Here is a 23,271-nt window from a genome sequence, read left to right on the forward strand (position 1 = left end):
GCACCAAGATTGCAGCTCAGCACCAAGATTGCAGCTCAGCACCAAGACTGCAGCTCAGCACCAAGATTGCAGCTCAGCACCAAGATTGCAGCTCAGCTCTAAGACTGCAGCTCAGCACTAAGACTGCAGCTCAGCACCAAGATTGCAGCTCAGCTCTAAGACTGCAGCTCAGCACCAAGAGTGCAGCTCAGCTCTAAGACTGCAGCTCAGCACCAAGATTGCAGCTCAGCACTAAGATTGCAGCTCAGCACCAAGACTGCAGCTCAGCACCAAGATTGCAGCTCAGCACTAAGATTGCAGCTCAGCTCTAAGATTGTAGCTCAGCACTAAGATTGCAGCTCAGCACCAAGATTGCAGCTCAGCACTAAGATTGCAGCTCAGCACTAAGACTGCAGCTCAGCACCAAGATTGCAGCTCAGCACCAAGATTGCAGCTCAGCACCAAGATTGCAGCTCAGCTCTAAGACTGCAGCTCAGCACCAAGACTGCAGCTCAGCACCAAGATTGCAGCTCAGCTCTAAGACTGCAGCTCAGCTCTAAGACTGCAACTTAGCTCTAAGATTGCAGCTCAGCTCTAAGACTGCAGCTCAGCACTAAGACTGCAGCTCAGCACCAAGATTGCAGCTCAGCACTAAGATTGCAGCTCAGCACTAAGACTGCAGCTCAGCACCAAGATTGCAGCTCAGCTCTAAGACTGCAGCTCAGCTCTAAGATTGCAGCTCAGCACCAAGAGTGCAGCTCAGCACCAAGAGTGCAGCTCAGCACTAAGATTGCAGCTCAGCACTAAGATTGCAACTCAGCACCAAGATTGCAGCTCAGCTCTAAGACTGCAGCTCAGCTCTAAGACTGCAACTCAGCTCTAAGATTGCAGCTCAGCTCTAAGATTGCAGCTCAGCACTAAGATTGCAGCTCAGCTCTAAGATTGCAGCTCACCACCAAGATTGCAGCTCAGCTCTAAGATTGCAGCTCAGCACTAAGATTGCAGCTCAGCACCAAGATTGCAGCTCAGCACCAAGATTGCAGCTCAGTTCTAAGATGTAAGATGCACACAGTGAGTGAATCTCTGGGTGCATGCACCATAGCGTTTGGTTGCCTTTTTAACTTCAGGCATGGAAATGTATTTGAGGTATTTATTTATTTTATTTTATTTGGCCAGGGAATTTGTGTTATAAAATTATTATAAACTTATTTAATTATTGTAAATTATTGTGTTAGCAAAATTATTTACCCCCATGTCAACTGATCGCTCAAAAATGAATTAAGCTTGTAATATTTCTTGGCGCTCTTTTATGCTGTAGCCCTAGAAACTGAGAACTTCTCAAGGCTTTGAGAAAGTTATACTTGATACAACAGAGCAACATACAGTGCTAGTGTCAGCATAATTTCTGGAACTCCTTCCTACAATACCAAAGAATTTAAAAGTATGTTTACTTTGTAAGTGCTAAAAATAGTGTCTAAAACATGGATAGCAGTTATTCATTGATGTTATTATGAGAAATAATAAAATGCATAGGAAAACAAGATATTTACAATGTATATTTACTTAATGTTCAGTACATGTAAGCCTGAACTCACTCTCTAGCACAGGAGTTTTAGTATGTTCCAGGAGGTATGTCTCTCCTGTTGAAAGGCTGTCTTCCCCAGACACCACTTCCTTGGAAAGAGGTTTTGTGTGTGATAATATGGTAGTGGATCAGAGTATTAGCCGCCTTTGCTATGGTGTGACCACCACTCTTTTAAACATTTCTCTGCCCAACTTAATGTGCATCAGGGTTGGGGAAAGAGGTGGCAGTCATAGGTTATCATAAATATTAGAGAGAGATTGATCTTTCACAGTGAAGTATTGTTAGTCTTTTTTTTTTTTTTTTTTTTTTTTTTTTTGTGGTACGCGGGCCTCTCACTGTTGTGGCCTCTCCCGTTGCGGAGCACAGGCTCCCGTACGCGCAGGCTCAGCGGACATGGCTCATGGGCCCAGCCACTCCGCGGCATGTGGTATCTTCCCGGACCGGGGCAGGAACCCGCGTGCCCTGCATCGGCAGGCGGACTCTCAACCACTGCGCCACCAGGGAAGCCCCGTATTGTTAGTCTTGAATGTGTGGCTGAAGGAAGTTGTAGGACTTCTAGCCTCTTCTCCTAGGTCCTCATTCTGCTCAGGATGGTCAATGTCTGTTGTGGAATATCCTCTAAACTGGAGAAAGGCTTAATGACCTTTTGTAGTTCTTAATTCAGTTCTTTCTATGTCACCAAGTTGTCAAGGAGCAACTTTACCATGATGTCTAAACTTTTCAATTTTTAAAGTATAAATAGTCATAGTAAGTTAATAGTAAGAGATTTTAGAAAAAAAAATAAGAAAAATGAGTAGAATTTTGCAAAGTAGTTTAGCTGAGTCAAGGTTTATAAAATCCACATTGTGGGTTCTTAGGGAGTATTAAACAATGTTGGAAAATAGAATGGACCTCCATCTAGTTTGGAATGCTAATGAAAGAAACTGATGTTTATTGGTTGCCTGCTATGAACCAGGAACCTTGCAGGGTCCTTATATGTACTTGTGTATTTAATCCCTTGAGGTGGTCTTACTACGTCTATTTTAAAGATGCAGTAACTGAGATCTGTAAAACTTTAACCAAGTTTCCCCGGTCACACAAGTAGTAAGTGGCAAGCCAATCTTTCGTGAAAACCCATGCCTACAGTCTGTTTTTCTAGAATTCCTAGGTCTGAGCTGCTAGTGAAATAGATGAATCTGGTAAATTTATAGCCTTAGATATTTAAGTAAATTCCCTATGGGTGCAATTATAAAACAGCATTCCACTCAACACAGATATTTACATACTCATTCCCATCTGCCTCTCCTCTAATCAGTCAACTAGCCTGGTCCTGGGATTCCTCCTCCATGAAGTATATTAGATTGATCTTCTCCTCTCTATTGCAAAAGCTAAAATGCTATTCAGGCCCTTCAAACGTATCACTTGAATGGTTAACTGGTAAATTAATATACTGAACCACCACTTCCCTTAAGTCATCCAATGTCTCCTGGTTGCCAGCAAATAGGTCAAAACTCCTAAGGACGGCATTGAAGGATTTATATAATCTGTCTCCAGATTGCCTTTTCAGAATCCTCTACCACCACCCCTATATCGGGACCTGGATCCAGTGTTGCCAAGTGGTCTCCCTACATCTCTACCTGGGCGTGACGCTGTTTCTCCTGCCTGTTCACTGCTTAATAAACTTGACCATTCTGACTCCAGTTCAGATCCTAGTTCTTTTCTAAAGCTGCCGTATTTCTGAGGTCTAGAGTTCTTTCTTACTTAGGCCACCTCTTGTTAAACCAATCATTTGGCCATTACCACTTACTGCGAGGCACTGAGAAGAGAACCAGTTTGACTATGACCCTTTTACTTATTGTCTGTGTGACCTTTGGCAGGCCATTTAATATATAAGACTCAGTTTCCTTAAATATGAAATGGGTTATGGTTCGGAACTATCCCCATTTGACCTCCCATGGGGAAGCTTCTTTTCTTTATGGCTCAGTTCCTAAAGTTGTAACATGGAGATAATAAGAGTAACTAACCGAATTGGTGTGACAATTAACTGTGCATTAATCAGGATGAGTGAGGTTATTTTACTGGAAAAACCAAACCCAAATCTTAGTGTCTTTTGTTTTTTTAAAAAAAAATTATTTATTTTTGGCTGAGTTGCGTCTTTGTTGCTACGCGCGGGCTTTCTCTACTTGCGGCGAGTGGGGGCTACTCTTCGCTGCAGTGCACAGTTTTCTTATTGCTGTGGCCTCTCTTGTTGCGGAGCCGGGCTCTAGGCGTGCGGGCTTCAGTAGTTGTGGCACGAGGGCTCAGTAGTTGTGGCACGAGGGCTCAGTACTTGTGGCTCGTGAGCTCTAGAGCACGGGCTCTAGAACGCAGGCTCAGTAGTTGTGGCGCATGGGCTTCGATGCTCCACGTAATGTGGGATCTTCCCAGACCAGGGCTCGAACCCATGTCCCCTGCATCGGCAGGCAGATTCTTAACCACTGCGCCACCAGGGAAGCCCAATCTTAGTGTTTTAAAACCACAAAATTTTATTTCTTGCTCACACTCCGTGTCCATATCAGGCTGGCAGGAACTCTGCTCTACAATGTTCATATTCAGGGACCTTGAATGTTCATATTGCTGGAACTGTCACTAACTGGAATAGCACAGTCAGTGTGGCAAGAGGAAGGGGATGGAGTGAGCTGTGCATTAGTTCTTAGAGCTGCTGCTCAGAAGTGATATGCATTTCAATAGCCAAAGCAAACCTCATGCCCCAGCTAACTTCAAAGAGGCAGGGAGGAACAATCCCACCAAGTGCTCAGAAGAACGAGGCCCAGAGTCATCTGGGAATGGCACTAATCATGGTCTTACCTTGTGTCATGGGGCCATTTTCTCATGGTACAGTTCATGTTTTATCTGCCCTTCTATGACATAGGCTCCTTGGTTTCAGAATGAGGGCTGTGTTTTCTGCCCTCCTTTCCCTACAATGATCAGCATAGATCCTCAGTACATGTTTCACTGAATAGAGGATTACGCCAAGTGGTTTCTCCCCAATGCTAGGGAGCATTTTAGGTTTTAAGTCCCAGGATTTGCTTTTATATGATGAAAAGTCTTAGGTAGAATGACTTCCCTGGTGGCGCAGTGGTTAAGACTCCACGTTCCCAATGCAGGCGGCCCAGGTTCGATCCCTGGTCAGGGAACTAGATCCCACATGCATGCTGCAACTGAGTTCGCATGCCACAACGAGGAGCCTGCGTGCTTCAACTAAGACCTGGTACAACGAAATAAATTAAGAAAAAAGAAAGTCTTAGGTAGCATTTACGTAATGCAGAACCAAGGTGAGGTCTCTGAAAGACCTTACTGTCTCCTGCTGTCTTTTTGCTTGAGCCATATGGAAATCTAGACTGCGGACTTGGTGTATCAAGAGAAGTGCTCCTTTGAAATGTCACTTCCTTTTCTAAAGAACCGTTGCCAAAGGCCAGGATTAATTTCTAATTTTCAGTTGAAATTTTCAGTTGAAGATCACCTGCTGGGTAGTCTGAAGTCGTATTATCAACATCTTATTTGCTTTTTCTTTTCTAATTATGTAAGACATTTATATTTGTTATGGAAAAGTTAGCAAATATAGATGGACAAAAAGAAAAAAAAAACCATAAAAGGGAAAATTACCCCAAAGAAAAACATCTTATTTCTCATCTTGAGTTAATATCTTTTAAACAAAACACCCTATACTCTTTCATTGCTGTAGTGAATGTTTCTTACAACACTGATCAATTAACATACTGTGTTATAGTTTCTGTCACTACACTGTAAATTTACAGACAGTAAATTTACATCATAAGCTTGGCCTGATGTTTTCAAAGAAATTCCTTTTTATTAAACAAATTTTAAACAATACATAACAACTGTCTTTCTCTGACTTAGAATTACAAATCCCAGATGCAAGCATGGCTTTTTAAAAGTCACGAAAACAATCTTTAAGTAAACAAAAAGAAGTGGGTTGCAAGGAAGCGGTTCCATGAGTCTGTGGCTTGATGTGCTCCAGGGATGAGAGAGGCATTACTAAAAAATCAAGATGCTCTGAAAGAAATGGGCAAAGGGGTGTCTCCTCTCTTGTTGGGGGCCCTTGACAGGGTGCCAAGGTTGGAAAATGAGTAACTTTACTGCTGTCAGAGCCATTGGAGGAGCCCGAGACGCGGGAGTCCGTGTTCCAGGCATCCACTGCCTTTGGTCTATTTGATCAGCAACCTCAAACTGTAAGTCAGAGAGCTGGCTGGCCGCGGGGAGGTGCTGGCGGGCGTTCCCTCTGATCTGACGCCATGATGCTTTTCTCCCATGGCCACCCTTGGATCAGAACCTCAGTGGGTAAATGGTGTGATCTTTTTGGGAAACTGGATCACTGTTCTCTCAGGGCCTCTTCTCTCCTCCCGGCCAGTGGGGAGAATTTACTGCCTTCAATTCCTCTTAAAGAGGACACGTTGTGGGCTGGATTCGGGGGTACTAGCCTCACTGCGTAGACATCGCACGTTGAGACTGATTAAATCAACACAGAAATGGTATATGAAATGAAATGAAAATGTAAGCTGAGGGGCCTGGGTAAGATGAGAACCAATATTTGTTTAATGCATTATAAGATAGTGTCATTATTACTGTTATTAACTCCGTCTTCTAGACAAGGAAATTGAGACAAGCACAGGTTAAGACTCTTGCCCCAAATTACATGAAAATGATTTCTCAGTTTCCTTGGAGCTCAGTGTTACATGGTGAATGGTCTACGTTTTCTTTCCTATAAACTCAACTAATGCTATTTCCTGCCTTTCTCTCCCTCAAGGCCTGTATTTTCACCTCCACACCTTCTGTCTCCCCATAGTGCTGTGAGTATGCCATGAGTGTGAGTATCTGGGCCCCTTTGTTAGTATATTGTCCTTTCCCATTCTCACTACTCTTTATTTGCTTAGATTCTATCTTTTTCTCAGCCTTCCCTGGTCCGTCCAGCCCACAGAGATCTCTGTTACCCGAAAAGCTCCTCTGGCATTTGTTAGCTGTAGTACTTCTTTAGGGCTTACCGAGTGCCTAGTAGTGGAAGTTATCTTTGTATAAGTTTATGTGCCAAACCCAAATCTACACTGTAAACTCCTACAAGGCAGAACAGCCTTGCGTATAGCAAGCTTCAATGAACACTAGCGCTTTATCTCATACTTTATGATGTACTTTTCCTCCTAGATAAATACACGTAGAGTACTGTGGATTCTGTAACCTCTGAAAGGAATGGCCATATGATTAATATCATTATTCATGTTGACGTAGTCCATTCAGGAAGCAATCAGAGGAGACGCTAAATTGAAAACCTGAAGCTTGGGAAATACTTATCCTAGCTTCATGTTATTTAGTATTTCTTCAATAACTGAAAAGGATTTATGGATTTAATGGCATATACCAAGATTTATAACTCCTGTACACTTTATTTTGTGGCATGTGCTTAAGCATCAGTGAATTGAAATCACGGACCAGAAAATCAAGCAACATATACTGTTCTGTTTCCTCGAAGTCAGGCTTCTCCCCTGGAGTTGAGCCCCTATTGAATGCTAACTCTATGTCCATTTCATCAAAGCCTTCTTCAATCCTTTTTTAGAGTCAGAAATAAAGATCTGGATAAAACCCAACTATCTGCAACTTAATCCTGTTGATTTCAAAACCCTTAGCACAAAAGGAAAATAAGGCTAAGTAACTTAAGGCACATGCATTCTGCATATGTTTTCTCCAAAGATACAGGGTCTCAGGTCTTAAAAGACTTAAGCCTGAAGTTTGCAACTTTGATAATAAAGGCTGTTTTGTGTTTCAACAGCATCTGATGTTTAAAGATTAATCTGTCTCTAAATCCATCCTGAGGAGAGCCCAGATGTAGTAAATAGAGATGATTCAACCAACTTTATGGGGAAGGATTGGAATTTTGCCTCAAATCCTACCCTTTGGAGACAAAAATCTCCAGTTTGGCAACATACATTGATAAAAATAAGTGAATAATTTCTAAATCTCCCTTTCCCTTTGGTTTGTAAAGACAGTCTTAACATTAGTTAATTGCCAATAGGCAGATGATTAAAAGGTGCTGCAAGGGTTTGAATTAATGGACGAAAGGCAGCAAGAGGTAGGAACAGAGCCTGAAAAGAAAGGACAGATAGTGAATATTTTTCTGAAGAATACATAGCTGTGTTTTTTTTTTGTTTTTTGTTTTTTTTTTGGTTTTCTTCCTTCAAACATACCAGTTCACAGGATAATCATCATCACAGCCGTTTACATTTACATAATGCTTTACCACTCGCTTTCACAGATTTTTATTCCCACTTGATCAGAGGGTGCCTGCTTTGTGCTGAGTGCCTAATCTTGAAATAAATCATTTACTATATGAGGATTTAAACAGGTCTTTTGGATAAAAAGTGCATTACATATTTATGAGCACTGATTTCAAGAATCATTTTGAAAGAACTATTGATGTTGCTTTATATTAGAAATCTGAACTTAATCCCATTTGATTCATCCTTGGTTTTATTTTCCAGAGGTTCCAAATCATGTTTGTAAATCCCTCAGGGTCCATTTCCTCCGTGTAAGAGGAAAAACGTTTAGGTGCATGTCAGGAGTTTACGAACCTTCTGCCACTAGTCTCATTATATTGGGAAAATCAATTTTCTGAAATTAAAACGGCAGTCCATTTTTCGAGGCAATCATGATGATGATAATGATGCTAATAAAATGTAGGGGTTCTAATTCAGTACAGCAGGAGAGAGGAGATTATAGTCTGTTAAAACAGTCCTTTGATGTCTGCTGTGAAGAGGGATTCCAGAAATGGTTCTCACTTTTATCATGCATTATTCCTTGAGTGTCCTTGATTTATTTTTTTATTTAGAGGTTGTTTATAAGGGTTACTGCCACTAAACTAGTTGTTTCCTTCATGATCAAATCCCCAAGAATCTAGGAGAAAAGACAATTGCATGTCACTGAAATTATTTTTTAAGCCCCTGGGAAGAGAAAGAAAAAATAGTATAATCATTGTTTACTGATTGCTACAATTCAACTCCACTCAAAGATTTTGCTTTTTTAAGTTAAAAAAAAAATTACTAGGGAAAGGCTTTTTTTTTTTTTCCTCTTTAAAGAAACAAGAGGGGAAAAAAAAAAAAAGAAAAAATGAAAGCAGGGGCCGCTTTGCAAGGCTACTGGTGCCTGAGTAGAATTGTTAACTGGTTCCCTCTCTCTGTGCTGGGCTGTCTGTATTCACTGTATCACAAGCTTGAAGCCAGACCTCATTTGACTGAGCCAAAAAATGGTCCTTTTGTTGCTGTTTTTTTCCCTAGTGTCATCTCTCATGGTTGCCTGGGCAACCAGTGTGTATCCTTTCAGCATAGGTTACTGGGCCCCAGGAAGGAAGTGCTCCAGTGCTGGCCTGCTATTTTTATAGAACCGTTACATAATACAATCTATTAAAACTTCCTCTTGGTGTTTTATTGCACAAAGGGGAAATTAAGTTTGATGACTCCTAAACGTTGGACGGAGGATGTCAGGTGACTTGGACTGTTTGGCTCGGGCCACATAGCAACAATATTCCTATATTCAATTCAAGGAGAACCAATATACAAGCATGCCCTTGGCAATGATCGCCTGCCTGCGGATCACTGGAGGAAACTGAGCCCTCAGCTGCTCGAGGGTGCGAGTGTTGTCAAAGTGCACAATGCTCCCTCTCTGGTAGGATGGCAGCGGACAATGAAACCCTATTCACAGTTAAGGGCAATGGGAATTTTAAGGTGTAGCACATATGCTTTTAATAGGTGGGATGATTACTGGAAAAGAGAATTGGATTGAAAGGCAGAGGACCGGGATTCTCTTCCCAGAACTGCCCCTTCGGCATTGCGGGAATGCTGTGCGCGCACCGCTGTTCCGCCACGGTCGGGTGTGCCGCTGGGTCACTCTGAAGTGGTCCCAGGCAGGGGCATCAGGAGCGAGAAGGCGCAATGGCTCACTGGCTTTTTGGTGGAGAGCACTGAAGGCCACAGAGCCCTTTTGCATTGGCAACACAACTTCAGGGATTCTCCACTTGCTACAGGACCAATAGGGTGTGCAAGCTCTTAACTCTTCCCCCTACCCCACCTTACTTAGGGGTTACAGTTGACTACCTGTCTGAATTAAACCAGGTCCAAGTGTACAGTGGGCTCAGAAGACCTGTCCTGACCTTTCCATTCCTGGAGCAGAAATGAACCCTTTAACCCCCGGGAGAGACTTATGGCCACAAGTGACCTGAGCTTGAGGTTCCTAGGACTAGAGAGGATCTGAGCTGGGTACTTTCTCCCGTCTCTTCAAAATCTTCCTCTGCGGCTTTCTTCACTCCCATCACCTCAACTAAAACTTGAGGCGCCTGACTCTTAACTTGTTGTCTCCAGCCTGCTTTCCTTCCGGGCTCATCTGTCCTGTATTCCCAGCTGCCTGATGGAGATCTTTTTCTGGCTGTCTCACTTTACCTTGGGCTCAACATAGCTAAGGTGAAACACAAATCTTTTGTTTCCCAGCCCAGGACCCTTGCTGTCCCCTGGTTTCCGTGAATAGCTGATTTCAGAGAATGTGAAATGTTGCTGATCATCTAGTCCAATCTTTTCATTAATTAGATGAGGCTGAAGAGGTTAAGTGACTTGTTCAAGGTTACCCAGGGAGTTGAGAACGGAGGGAAGACCTCTGTGTGCTGGATCCCCACTCCCTGGCACCCAGGCTTGATGTCTCTAGGAACTTTGCACCCTCTTCCCTCACCAGGTCTTATCAGTCTTTCTTTCATGATCTCTCATAATCCAGTCTTTATTTCCCATTTCCACACTTGCCACCATCACTGAGGTTCTTATTTGCCTCAAACTTAGACTATTTTAGTTTCCTAATGGGTTGCTGCCTTTAATCTCTACCCCTTGAGTCAATATTGTATTTGACCTCTGGAAAAACCTCACAACTTTATCATGTCACTTTATTATGCAGACACTTTTGCTTGTTTACATTCAAGCCTGAATTTAACTCTCCATAATCTGACCCTCCCACCCCCAACTTGCATTTGTAGCTTTATCATCCATCCCAATCAGTGGCCCTCTGTTCAGGAAGGTTTATTTTATTGGCCATCCTTTTTTTCCACAGGTCAGAGATTCATGGACTGTTTTCCTTTTTTCTTTTTCTTTTTGCCGTACGCGGGCCTCTCACTGTTGTGGCCTCTCCCGTTGCGGAGCACAGGCACCGGATGCGCAGGCTCAGCGGCCATGGCTCACGGGCCCAGCCGCTCTGCGGCATGTGGGATCTTCCCGGACCGGGGCACGAACCCGTGTTCCCTGCATCGGCAGGCGGACTCTCAACCACTGCACCACCAGGGAAGCCCTGTTTTCCTTTTTTCATGTTATTGCTTCAGACAGGATGATTTCTGATGAAGTATTCCCAACCCTATTCTCTAGGGCTTCCGGAAAATTGAAAAGGATACGGAGTTGATAGAATCGTAATGAATATTTTGCTCAAAACTTCAGTCCCTCATTCAGAACACTTCACTGAGTGTCTCTATTATGCTCAAGCAGTAACCAAGCAAGATACAGCCCCTGCTGCGTGGGAGCTTATTAAGAGCAGAAGGCAGGCGTTACATAAAAATTACATAGCCATTAACTACATGATTACACAAAGAACTAATTTATCACAAATGTTTTAAGGGCTCTGGACCCTAAGTGAGAGTGCATGAGAGCAAAGAATGGCGGGGGGTGGAGGGAGGTGAGGGCAGGGCAGCCTGGGATTTAATATAGTCTGAGAGGCAAAGGAGAATTTTCTGAGGAAGTGACAAGAGGGGTTGGAGAAGCCAAGGGAGTGGTAAGGGGGAAGGAAAGGTCTACCCAGGCTGAGGGAACAGGGTGGTGAAAGCCTCTAGAAGCAAGGATCTAGATGCTGTGCAGCACCTGACTAAAAGGCTGCAAGGCTGAGCCCTGAGACTCTGGGGGAAATTATACTGTATATACAAAAAGTTTTGGGAAGCCCCCCATGATAGCACTCCATCTCTCTGTAGGCTTTACAGTCTATAATAAGTCAAATTCTTTTGTTTCTAGGGGAATCCTTCCATGTGGTAAAATTTCTACTCAGAAATTTATAATTTATAATTTATAAATTTCTACAAATAATTGTGCATCAGTAACAGTGTTTACTTTCTTTGTTTTAAAGATATAATGATTTAGGGGATTGGGTTGAGCTTTCCTCAAACCCCTGGCTTGGGCAGTAAAGTTACATTTCTTATGGTTTCTTATCCTAGGAATTTGACCTTATTTTTCCTTTGGGAAGAAGTTTCTTTAAAAGTGTAAACTCAGTTTCATTAACTAGCTGGTTCACTCTGGAACAGTGGACTCGGGGAACTTCTAATTGTTTAACTTATATTCATTAAAATAAGCAAACATGGCCCCTTAGATAAGGTGATGAAAGCAACCTTTTATTTCTATAAATTCAACTGAGTAATAGAAGAAAGTATAAGATACAGGAAAGGTAGGGTTTTAAAACTTGAAGATATTATTTAACATTTTTTTTCTTAAAAACTTTGACCTAAAAAAGCTGCTCTGTGTAGAAGGGGAAAATAATAGAGCTGGAATGCTGTACGTGACTCTGTTCTATTAATGTAAACAGGAAGGATGGAGAACATTTTCATTTTTTCTTTCCCTTTGGCAAGCTCTCAGCTCAGCTTCCTATGGGTGGAAATGGGCAATAAATAGCAGGGTATCCAGTGGCCTCTTTCTAGACCTCCTGGTTACTAGCATTGGCAAGAACTTCACTCCCCTTTTCTTTCTTCTTATTTTTAGAGTGTTGACTTTTTTCTTTCTCAGGGTTGAGAGTAAGGCAAGGGCCTGTCATTATCAGAGAGTGAGGTGAACCACAGAGACTGGTTTCCCAGGAATCGGCACCCAGCTGCCAACCTGGTGGGTCAGAGTCATCATCATTAGTACCGCGGGTGGTTTTCCTGTGAAAGTGAGACTTCCTTTAAATCACACACACACACACACACACACACACACACACACACACACACACACACACACACGAGTGGTATGCATCCCCCCCCACCCCTCCATCTGTTAATCTGAGAAAATATACCTCTTGTCCTATGCTCTTCTGCAAAGAATTCTCTCTGAGTTGAACTGTAAGCAAAATGTTAAGTAATTTCTGAAGATGAGAAATCATTACATTTTTTTTTCTTGTGTTTCATGGTGATCCACCAAATACTTTTCTGTGGTTTTGACTAAAGGACAGGATTTCCCTTCTGCTAATGAGAAGAAAAAATAACCTCTGGTTTTAAAAAGGCTTTGGAATTCTCGAAAGAAATTGTTGCAGTATTGGACATTTCAGCCAGCCTAAGCTATTGGGGGAGCTCAAAGGTGGGAAACAACAAGAATAATAATAGTTTTCTGGTTGATGACAGTTAACCTTTAACAGTCTTTAGGTGTAATCCGGTTACACTTAAATATAGTGTTGCTATAAGGATATACCAAAAATATGGTAGAGTTACAATTCTTTGTTCTCATTGGAAGAAAAGAGAACTTTATCTTTGTGGGGTACTTCTTCATTTGGGGGCAGGTGCTTTGTTTTCAGGCAAACTGGGCAGAATCCACTCATCCATTTTTTTTTCAAGTTAAAATGCAACAGTCCTTTTGCAATGACCTTGGATTCTGTAACTAGATGTGCACCTATAGGGCCTGGCATCTTGAGCTTGATTATTCTCATCTCCTGGCTGGAGGGTCATTGCTTCCTCAGTTATGTCTCCCAGCTGCTAGTTCAGTCTTATGAGGTATTTGAACATCATCTGAGAAGCTGCAGTAGAGAGCTGTGAAATAATTAAATATTTGATGTTTTGGTGGGCCTAGAGGTGAAGAATGTGTTTTCCTGTCCAGGTAAGAACATGATCGTTTCACATGGAGATGACAGGATATGTTGCCTCTGCCTTCTGGGGGCTGGGAGTTGTAGTTTAATGGGCGTCTGGTATTATGTTTTAAAATACCACTGTCGGGCTTCCCTGGTGGCGCAGTGGTTGAGAGTCCGCTGCCGATGCAGGGGACACGGGTTCGTGCCCCGGTCCGGGAAGATCCCACATGCCGCGGAGCGGCTGGGCCCGTGAGCCATGGTCGCTGAGCCTGCGTGTCTGGAGCCTGTGCTCTGCATCGGGAGAGGCCACAACAGTGAGAGGCACGCGTACCGCAAAAAAAAAAAAAAAAAATACCTGGGTCTCTTTTGTCTTCGAGAAAGTACCAAGCAATCTCCACACTTTCTTATTTATAATGTCATCTCATTAAGAAAGAAAAAAGCATATTTATCTCCCTCCTAAGAGTAAGCTCATGGAATGCATGTATACATTTTATACCTACATATTTCCCTACTATCCACCCTTCATACCCCCAGCCCTTACAATCTGCCATTTGACAGAAATCCCTTATACCATCGTCATCTTTTGTCTGTGCCCAAAGTTTTTGCTTCTGATTTTACCTTTCGAAATGTTCATCACTTCTGGCCTAACATTAGTGATGGCAGAGTTTCTTATTTATCCTCACGTGTTACTGATTTCTTTCTCTCTTCAAACTGTGAGTATCCCTGGCCATCCTCTTTGTTTTCTACCCTAGGAAATACAACGTCTGACACGGCTTCAAGTCATCTGCCATGTCTAGGTGACTCATAAATCCATATATGCAGCTCTTACTGTAACAGACATATATCCAGAGTAATACACTGTTATCGGAAACCTCGCCATTTGGATATCTCAAAATCTTTTGTTGCACCACGCAACCAAAGTAGATAAAAAACGGTCTGAGAACTATTTTATATGATTCAACCTAATAGTTATGTCCCGAAACTGAAGTTATTGCTTTCTCCCAGCCTTCAGTTCCTCCAGCCAGCCTCTTACTCCCATTGCAGTTCTGGATGCTTGGTGGTTTGTTACATTGGAGACACGGGTAGCAGCAGAACTCTCTTTCATCTGTCTCTCTGTTCCTCCTCTGTTTCCCCTGCAAGCAAGAAGGCTTATAGCTGTTCTCTGGTTTTTTTCTTCTTCCTAACCACGTTATCCCTGGAATGCCATAAGGAAGTTTGCACACCCCTTTGTATAACCTGATTTATGTCCAGGAGCGCTGATTCTTGGGTAATATGGGTTTGTTTCTTGTCACTTTTTTGGAGGGCCCTTTGTATCTCTTGTTCGAAGTTAAAAATACTTGTGATTAGATACAAGGTTCTTTCTTGCTCAGTGTTTCAGCATAGGTCTGCTACTCTACCCTGGGTCTATTATTTTAGCATAATAAACCACAGTTAAATTTCAGTAAGCTTCAGTTTTCTAATCTGTAAATTGAGACTAATAATATTAACAGTCTCATAAGGTAGTGGCTGAATTAATTTAATACATACAAATCACTTAGAACAGTGCATGGGACATAGTAAGCCCTTTTAAAATGTAAATTATGCTGAAAAAAAATGAGAAGATTCATTATCACGTGATGGGGTCAAATTTCTTTTGCTGTTTTCTATATTTCTGCAAAAACAAAACATAACAAAACCACACTCAAAATCCACAGCTTTTAAAGGAGTTATGTTTAGGTCTGGGTCTGTAAAAGAGCTTTTGGTTAATTCTTACTTGTCTTGATTCAATTTCATCCACCTTAACTGTAGTGCTTTTTAATGAGGGTTAAAAAAAAAAAGCTAAAAAAAAAATCATGTACCCTTTAGGAGGTATTTAATATCAAATGTTCTCTTAAAGGGTTGCTATGAAGAAAGTCTTTTGGTAAAGGTGATTCTCAAACTTTAGTTTGCTGAAATGGCCTAAGAAATATAGTAAGGAATTTGCGCTGCGGTAACATCTTTGAAGTCTAGTCGCCTGCCTTTAATTTTGCAGTAAGCGCCTAATCTCATTAGATTTCATACACTCAGTGTTTGCACTTGCACAAAAGCTGTCCAAACAAAGCCAAAATGTTGACACCACCGTCCTCTGATGGCATTTAGAATGAATATATTAAACACACTTGCACTAGCCTTGCATTAAGCTAAGAAATAAATTTTGAACTTTGAACTCAGCAGGATAAAAAAGCTTTACTTGATAGCCGAGCAATTGTGTTGTGGTATGGTATAGGGAATTCATTGTGTTGTTCAGAGTCCAAACTTGCAAACATTGTCTACATACAGTAGGCACTGCACAAGTAAAGAATTAAAGTAAGGAACAGTCCTCAAATCCTGTTGTTAGGGACCTAAATGGAAAGTAAAGTGGGCTGGTGGATTTGCTTTGAAAATCACTGAATAAACTTTGATTAAATTCACTTCAGAGAAGGATTCAAAATGAAAGAATATCTTTTAGTTAGTGTGTGAGAGTATGTCTATTCAATTCACCTTGCTAATTTACACGTTTAGAAATTTTCTTTAAAAATCTGGCAATCTTATCTTTTTATTGAACATTTGGAAGCTGACGACGGTAAAGAGGGTTCAAATAAGACTTGTTTGTCCCTTTAAATAGAATGAAGATAGCAGCAAGGCTGGAATTGAGAATTAACTAAATCTAATGCCTGGGGGTATTTAATGGTTTCTAACTAGATAGTACCTAAAAGAAATAGATTTCCCCATAAAACATGTAAAAATGTTTATAAACCTCTGTACCTGGAACATGGCCATCAATCAGGAAGCAGGTGCCCGCAATGTCTGATCAAGGAAAATAGTTACCATAAAGTTCACATATTAAAATTTGTGCCTGTTCCTTCCTAAGAATCTCATAGTTGCTTAGTCCAATTGCTTTCACTCTTACTTGACATGGTTTTTTGCTTGGGTATTTGCTTTTGGCTTATATTAAGGGCTTTTTAAAAGAAACACTTTTTGAAATGTATTATACTAGCAACTGTCAGAATACCATTGAAGATGGTATCTATTCTATCTTACATCATCCTTATTATGAACACCATGAGAAAAATTCTCTTCGGTCTTCATGTCAAGAGTGGTAGCATTTTTTTGGGCTTCCCTGGTGGCGCAGTGGTTGAGAGTCTGCCTGCCGATGCAGGGGACACGGGTTCGTGCCCCGGTCCGGGAAGATCCCACATGCCGCAGAGCGGCTGGGCCCGTGAGCCATGGCCGCTGAGCCTGCGCGTCCGGAGCCTGTGCTCCGCAACGGGAGAGGCCACAACAATGAGAGGCCCGCGTACCGAAAAAAAAAAAAAAAAAAAGAGTGGTAGCATTTTTTTAATATAGCTGGCTTGTTTTTACTTTCTGATGGTTGTAAACCTGTAACTAATTGATCACCTTTCCATCCTTGCTTTTGCTTGCAGGAAGCTTAGAACTCTACTTGCTACCTAGTGCCAGCAACCGTAAGGCAATCTGTGCATGTTACTGACTCTTGGCTTTATTATTTGCCTATTCTTATTTTCCTTTTGTTCAAATTCCCTCAAAAATCATTATATTTTTCATTGCATAATTTTAAAAAGCTGTCACAAATCCTTTGTAGAAAGAGATATGTATACACACATTCATAAATTCACTAGTACATTAGTACATTCACAGATTCATGCTTGTGACATCAATGGTTTTCAAAACCACAGCAAATTAGAAGCTGGAAGTTAGAAGGTGAGGGATGACTGCTAGGGAAAGAACAGTAAGAATGTCGATTGATAAGCTCCATTGAGGACACCAGAAAACTGTGACAAGAGACAGCTATGGGAACTCAAAAACACAACTGCCCAAGACCATGCAAGGTAGGGCTGAAATACCCCGTGTGCCTCTCTAATCCAAGAATTGGTAATACGCTGCAATGCTGCATATTTTGTTACAAAATGACCTCAGTAATAAGATAAGATTGTAGTATATTCCACATACTTTGTCTAACAAGGCAGTGTTCTGCTTACTATCCTTTAAAAAGATGTACCTAAAAGAATTGGGTCTCCTTCAAGGACTGAACTTCAGTTATTGAGAAAACAGACTCAGCCCAAAACCTTTCTTCTCAGTGAGGTTGACTTAAGGTGTTCTTATAAAATCACCGCATGCAAAATATCTGTTGCATGACCAGGTTTGAAATTAGTACTTTATTTCTAAACAAACCACTGCAACCAGCATATTCAAGAAGCTGGTCTGCTCTGTTGTATCACCTGAACTGACCTGTCAAGGACAGCCTGGGCTCATTGAGGGTGAGACTATGAGAATGATCACCCATGAAGGGGAAGTTTAGTTACAAGCGCTGAGAGGGAATTTGATTCAGATGTAAGTTGGATAATAGCAAGCTAATGTCTCTTTGACTCCACTACCTTTGCTTTTCGTAAAATGCCAGAAGGTCCTTAGCTCCCTGGCTTGCAAAGAGGAGGGTGGGTTGCAGTGAGAGACAAAGATATTTGATTCTCCTTGTAAATGAAAAAAGGCAGTAGAGCTCTTTCCTGAGCTCACGTGGTACAGTGTTTAAAAGGATGGACTCTGGAGCAGAATTCTTGGGTTTAAATCTTGGTTCCACTACTTACTTGCTACTTAACTTCTCTGTGTCTCTAAAGCTCTGTGTCAACGGCTTCAAAATGGGGCCAGTAATATCCCATTACGGAAAGGGTTGTCGTGAGAGTTACTATAAATAATAAATAAAGTGCTTAAAACAGCACCTCACTGTGTTCAGTATATTATATGCTATATAAATGCAAGTATTAAAAATGACGGTTAGTTAATTATTAAATAATACTAAATATTATTGTTGAAGTCAGAAGAAGGGAGAAATTTATTCCACTTCTAAGGCAGAATAAATTGCCCCTTTCTCTTCACATTACATTCAATTTTCTCTTCACATTACATTTGCAAATGTTTGTGAATGTCTTTATTTTATTCTATTTACATGCCACTGAAAACACTTAAGACAGTGAAGTGTGGAGGCATGGATTTGAGTCTTGGCAGAAAAAGGTTTTGGGGCTATTAAGAATAATTCCATGTAGTAAACCATAGATCTTACTTTTTAAAAAGTTTATTTTAAATGTGGCTTTAATCTCATTTTAAAAGTAACAGAACCATGATCCAAAAATTTTTCTGTTCTTTACTCAGTTCAATCACGTGAACAAAACCACCACTGTGGAATAAACTATATGGTGTATTTCCATCCAGCCTCTTTTGTGTATGAGCATGTACGGGTTTGTGTATGTGTTAGTAACAGTGACTCGCAAACTACTCTTTCCTGCCATTCTTAATGGATGTTTGCTTAACCATGTTCTAAATATTCCTATAAGCATTTCCTAATATGTTGACTATATTCTACCTCTTCACTGAAATAGAAGTAAAATCATTTGTAAATCTGAATATCTTAATAGATTACTTGCAACATCAACTGAATGGGCGAGTTTGTATTCTGTCTTTTCATTTAATATTATTTATAAGAATTTTCCATGTAATTATGTGTTTTAGAAATTGTTATTTTGAAAGTATTTCAAGCACACACACACACACATACACACACACACACAGAAGAGGAAAATATAATTAACCCTGCACACCTCTCACCCAGATTAAACAATTATCCACATTTTGTCACAATTGCTTCATCTCTCTCTTTTCTCTCTCTCTGGTGGAAGCATCTTAAAGCAAATCCCAGAAATTGTGATATTTTGCCATTTCATCCATAAACATTTCAACATGGGTCTCTCAAATAATTTTCCACGTCACCGTAACCACAATACCTTTATCAAAATGAACAAAACTAACATCTAATTCAGGCCATATTCAAATTTCCCCCAAAGACTCAGATAGGTCATTCTAAATTGGTTTGTAGCTTTCAGAATCCAATAAAATCCACACATTGCATATGGTTGTGTGTCTCTTAAATGTTTTTAATCTAAAACTGTGTCATCCAAAATGGTAGCCACTGACCACAAGTGGCTTTTAAATTTTAAATTAATTAACATTAACTGACATTAAGACATTCAGATCATAAGTCACACTGGCCACATTTCAAGTGCTCAGTAGTTACACACGTCTAGCGATTGCCATATGAGAACATTTCCATCATTGCAGAAAGTTCTGTTGGACATTGGGCTCTAGAAGATGAACCTTTACCCTGCTTACTCCAGGATCACTGAATTATTGAAGAAATTGGGTCAATTTTTGATAATTCTGGATTGCCTACTTATGGACAGTTTAAGTTGTTCCTCACAACTGGTATTTCCTGTAAATTGGAAATTTTGTCTAAAAGCTTGATTAAAGTTCAACAATTTGTTTTGGGGGGGCAGGAGTATTTCATACTTACTTCAGAAGTACTTCATACTTCTGTATACTTCAATAATCATGATTTTATGGTCACTTTTTATTTCATTGAGTGTATATACAACAATATTATACTTAAGTTGTCTTTTATTATTGCATACTTAATTAGTTTCCATTTAAAACTTTATATATAGTATTGTCTTAACTATTTCTATGAACAGAGGTTTTTCTATATTTCTGTATCTTAAGGTATTTCTTTAAGATAAATGACCAAAAAAGGAAATTCTATATTAAAGCTAATAGTAGTTTTATGGTTCTGGATATATGCTATTTAATTAATTTTCAAAGGAATTGTCCCAACTGATGCTGCCCCCAGTAATATGTGGGTGCTAGTTTTACCACATCTTCACCAGCATTGAGTGTTATCACGGAAATGATCATAGTTTTTTCAATTTAATAGTGCCCTGTGATTTGAATCTGTCTTTTCTCCAGTCCTTCTTATTCCCTCATGTCTTGGGCAGGCTCACAGCAATGAAGCCCTTCTTCCAACAGGGTACAGTTTTCAACATCTTAGATTTGAAGACAGGATGTACCAGGAGACTTTGCCCTGGGCCCTTCCTGCCTAGATCCTTTGGGCTAATAATCCCTTTTCTCTCTTTATGATTCATTCTGAGCAGGCTTAGTGGTTAATCTTCTATTTCCAGTTTTATGATCTGTTCCTCCCCCTAGCCTAGATCTGAAACATCCTTTCCTTCAACAATTCAAATGTCTTGGCTATTCATTTTCCCCTTTGGTTCAGAAAGCTTTAGTTGTCAATTCTATTCCCTTGTCAGCAACAATTTTTTATTCTTACTGGCTTAGTCAGGCCGTCTGCCCTGGCTTTCTTTATAAGTGTTTTTGTGTAGAATTTTTGCCTCCTAGGAAGCCCACTGTAGCATAACATAATTAAGTGACAATATGTGAGGTGCCAGGGCTTTACAAGCAGTTAAGGACTGGTTGGAAGATTTATAAAGCAAGAGGTGAAATCAAAGAGAACCAAACGCTCAAGTTCTATATAAATAAAAAAATAATGTGGTTTTAATTGTTGTTTAACAGATATTTGAAAAGAAGTATGTGAAGACATGCATATTAAGAAATCTTGACATGCAGTTGTGCGTCCACTAACACAACTCCATCTGCACCTTGTATTTCCTTTTCCAACCTCCCATATTCGCCTGCTTCCCACAACCTTCTTCTTCAGCATTTGCTTTCCAGTCTACTGACCTCTGGCCCTCCTTTGATTCTTCATTGCTCCCTCTTACATTTTCAGTAAAAATAAAACGAGTGTGACTGAGGTCAGAATCTGGCTCTTTATACAAAGCTGCACATGCAAGATGCGAACCAGTGAGGAAAATGTGTATCATGGGAAAGTTAAAATTACAATGGGAAACTTAACTTTGGAATTTCCTGCCTGATCTGTCTCTTAAGTTAATGTTTTAATTCGATGTCCTTATTTGGCTTTAAATGAAAAGTTAGAGCTGAGATAGAAAAGAACAAATCAACAAACAAACAAAAAATACCTACATGCAACTTATTACAGCTGTGATGAAGACCACACAACAGCACATAACTTTCCAATGGTTGTACTGTTTACAAAGTCTTATAACATCGACCAGACTATATGACTGAATACTTATAAAAATTGTGCTACATATGTACAAAGTGATTTTTGGATTCCTGATAGCTGTGTCCTATGATACCTTTTTCAAATCTTATTTTCTACTTTTTCAGGACCTCAGAAACAAACATGTGGAAAGTTCTGCCTAAAGAATGTTACGCTATGCACAGAGCAAATATCAATCCAAAAAAATATCCCCACCCCACCCCAAATAAACTTAAAGTGGTTGAACATCTCATACTAGGTTGGAAAAAGGGTTTAGTGATTATATAATCATCTGTTTCCTTCTAAAGGAATCATCTGGCACAAAATTACAAATTGTAAATACGTGGTGAGTGAAAATGCAATCAGAGTTATTGGAAGATGTGCAACTCACCTATACTATTCTAGCATTCATGCTTTTCTATTTTTGGTGATGAGATTTTAGAGTAATCAACTCAGAAATAAAAACTAAGATTTTGAGAACTTTTCACATTTTCTCTCAGAAGGTTAGGAAAGCGAAGTCTTTGACAGTTGGGTGAGGGAACTGGGGTCTGTGACTTTCAAAACTGTAATTAATTGTGTTTAGTCTTTAGGCCTGTTATTGGCATAACTTCCAGGGCTGTTACTGCTCAAAGGCTGTTTTCAAGATGGTGTTCCATCAGGCTCCATTTTCCTTTCCTTTCCAAAAACTTCTGAGAATCCGTTGTGAAGTACCAGGAAGCCTGACTGCTAAGACAGATGTGGGTCATTCTGGTATTCATCTTTGCAGATGTTTCTGGCTCTGCAGAAACAGGGGTTCTGAGGGATTTGTTCATGGTCGCTAATTCTACTAGTGATTTACTGAGAAATCAAAATCCCACTTTTCTAATGTATAAGTGGAGGCACATCTGACCTTGGGGCAAGGTCTTGCCTCATACTAGGTGAGGATAGAGCTGGAGCCAAAACACTGGGGTGTCTTTTGGGAGAATTTCTGTTAACCTATTACAGCCTAAAATTTATCCCTCTCACCATAGACGTTCTATATACTGAAGAAGTAGGGAAAATCCTCTAGAAGCAGAAGCACCTTATAGTTTGTGTTGAGGATGTTGACACTTTCCTAGTATGAATCAGTCTATTTTTTTTTCAGGTATTGAGTCATGAAAGTTCCCTCCTATTCCAACATTGCCTTATCAGAAGCACACGGACAACTGAGCACTGACACCGCGCTACTGAGACTGGATTGGATGGGTCAAGGGCAAGGGATCAGTGGTGCAGTGTGGTGAGGGCAGCAGCCAGGGCAGAGGGCTGCATAGACATTGGTGTCATGGTGCCACCTCCTTGGGAATTCCCAAAGACTCAGATGGGCATGGGCTTAAATTTTACTACTTGGAAGTACAACTGTTGATCCTGAAGAGTTAGAGGGTTAAGGGATTCTTTCCTTCTTTCCTTTTTTCCTCCCTCCCTCCTTTCTTTTTCTTTCTTTCTTCCTTCCTTCCTTCCTTCCTTCCTTCCTTTCTTCCTTCCTTCCTTCCTTCCTTCCTTCCTTCCTTCCTTCCTTCCTTCCTTTCTCTCTCTCTCTCTCTCTTTCTTTCTTTCTCTCCACACTTCCAGCTTTATTAAGGTATACTTGACAAATAAAATTGTAAGATATATAAAATGTATAATGTGATGATATATGTACACATTTTGAAGGGATTCCCCCATATTGAGTTAATTAACACATCCGTCACCTCACATATTTACCTCCTCCCTGTTTTTGCTGGTGAGAACATTTAAGTTCTACAGTCTTAACAAATTGTAGTTATACAATACAGTGTTATCAACTGTAGTCACCATATTATACATTAGAGCTTCAGACCTTACCTTAAAACTGGAAGTTTATACCAGGTTACCAATATATCCCTACTTCCCCCACCCCTCAGTCCCTGGC

The 23,271-nt window shown here is 40.6% G+C and overlaps 1 long non-coding RNA gene across 1 annotated transcript in view; it reads left to right on the forward strand.

Annotated features, from left to right (window-relative positions):
• Nucleotides 1-22,801, forward strand: part of LOC309821586 — a 61,176-nt gene extending 38,375 nt beyond the window's left edge. Inside the window, exon 3 of the long non-coding RNA XR_014296633.1 lies at nucleotides 22,489-22,801. This is a non-coding gene — a long non-coding RNA (uncharacterized lncRNA). The remainder of the gene's footprint in view (nucleotides 1-22,488) is intronic.
• Nucleotides 22,802-23,271: the final 470 nt, after the last annotated feature.

This window comes from Grampus griseus, assembly GCF_964374135.1.
Source record: "Grampus griseus genome assembly, chromosome: 4".
Taxonomy (NCBI): Eukaryota; Metazoa; Chordata; class Mammalia; order Artiodactyla; family Delphinidae; genus Grampus; species Grampus griseus.